Genomic DNA, 2,312 nt, shown 5'->3' on the forward strand with positions numbered 1-2,312 from the left:
GCTCACAAAGCCCAGCCTTGTGCTGTGGAAAGGTTGTTGCTTCCAGCAAACTGTTTGCCTTGATGTTTTACTGCTGCCATCGCACACTCCCATTGGGTCACTTCTCCGAAACCTGGTTAATCCTGATGTAAAAACCTCCTGGGGTTTCAGGGTGGTTTATTTTCCACTCTTTCAGCACTTTTCTGCAGAGCTTTCCTCATTTAATAACGGTTTGAACCACGTACTGGGGAAAATGACAGCAATAAAATGTACAGGTTAGCGAAGCCCCAAAAATGAATGTTTTAAATTCAGATCTCGCAACGAGAAAAATAAGGTGGGAAGGAATAAGGGAATGGGGGGTTACATGCTTCCTGGAATGTTATTTTGCTCCTGCCAAGGCTGTAGTAACGTTGGGAAATTCTCCTAGACTGTTCTCTAATATTTTATGCAATCAGTCTGTTTGATTTAGTGTATTGTAGTAGGATATTGCAGTTTGTGTTGCGATCAAATGTAAACTGCAGAAAAAAGATGCAGGTAAAAGTGACAGCTTTGTGGATCAGACACGCAGAATCAAGCCTGCACTGCACGGATTTTTGTCCTGATTGTACAGTAACTATAACACACTGATGGCTCCATATGTTGCTGACTACATCCCAAGATTCCTCCATGGCTTTCTGAGAACGTCAGGAAGGTTACAGATGAGAGGAGGCCATTTGGCTCATATGGCTCATTTGGTAGTTAGTAGCTAATTGATCTCATCTGGGCATTTCTTAAAAGAAGCCAAGGTTTTGTTTTCAACAACATGGCTAGGCAGCCTGTGTCAGACTCCTTAGGAACTTTGTGTGACAAACTTTCCCATTTTCTAATTTAAATGCTCTTTCCCATAGGTTCCACTCAGGTTTTCTCATTTGTGTTTCACTGTTTATGACGGTATCCGAGAATAGAGGCAGAGGAATAAAGCTGTCGTGCACTGGCAGTGTTGGGAACTGAGCTTTGGTAATAGGCGGGGGCCTACATTTTGCTACACACATGGGGGATTGTGCTCATGCCTTATAAAAAAGCATTTGGCCGGTTTGCCCCACTTGGCTGCCCTTGCCGAGCTGCTTGAGTGCTGTGATATGTGACTTTGGCAATTTGTCCCCAAGTCCCCATGTGGTCTGATTTGAGTCTGCCAAGCCCAGCAGGTCCTGCAGTCCAAAGCCTGCTTGGGCCCCGGTGCTGCCAGGGCTTAACAGGTTACTCCACGCCAAGGCCACTGTGCCCATCTCCAAGAGCAGGCAAGCCTGGGCGTTATTCCTGGCGCTTGACCTGCTCCTACATGTGTGCCCTGTGGCAGAAGGGAGCTGTTGCTCTTGGTGGCCATAATCCAGTATCTCATCCGTCATTTTCATGGGACACTCCACACTAGAGGTCAGAACTGATGGCCGATGTCTTTCGCTCTAAAACATAATACAGCACATCCAAAAAGCCCCCTGATGAATACGTATGCTCTGGCATTATTGAATGATGCGTGTTCCCAACAGGAATTGACGGCGCCCATTCTCAGCGGGGTCTGAGCTCCTGGGGCGGTACTCAAGGGCTCAAGTCACGGCCGCGGCGACAGCCAAGTTGTATGCTAACTATAGAGAGCAGGGTGCAGGGGGACCCGCTGGCTTGAGTGTAGCACAGGGAGACGGAGCCCGACTTCAGAAAATGAGGGGGCGGCATGGACAAGTGACATCACCACGGAGATCCGACACTCGCGCCGTCAGGAATGAGGAAATGGCTGAAAGAGAAGTCAGGAAACAGGTCCCAAAATAGAAAGACGGTGTAGGGGTTCAGACGTCCCTAGGACCACGAGAGAAAAAGGAAGTAAACGCTGTTTTGCGCGGCGGGACAGCCGTTTAACTGTAGTATGTATAGGGACCCTTTCAACTGAAATCGAGGTGTTCTGCTGTCGCTTCTTGTAGCGAATTGGGATCAACGTGAAGAAACCTGTGCAGGGAATGCTGTACGGACCCTGGTGGCTTTATAAAAAAGTTTTAACTCCCTGCTGCGCGCCCCACTTGCGTAATTTTAGTCTAAAGAGCAGGGGCCAATTTAAAGACTTGCGAAAAGTTTTAATTCAGTTTTTTCCACGTTGGTAATGATTTTGGAAAGTCACCGGAAACGTAATTATATCATTTAACGTTGACGTTAAAGCTCCAGTAATAAAGCGGTGGGCTTGCAGAACAGGCATCTCTCAGTGTCGGTTTGGTGACCAATTAACAGCCTTTCGATTAAAATATTAAAACAGAGTGGAAAATAACGTTGTCACAAGGGCTGCCCTTGTTTTGGCGTTTGGTGTTAAGTTA

This window comes from Lepisosteus platostomus, chromosome 7 (genome assembly GCF_059453375.1).
Source record: "Lepisosteus platostomus isolate fLepPlt1 chromosome 7, fLepPlt1.hap1, whole genome shotgun sequence".
Lineage (NCBI taxonomy): Eukaryota > Metazoa > Chordata > Actinopteri > Semionotiformes > Lepisosteidae > Lepisosteus > Lepisosteus platostomus.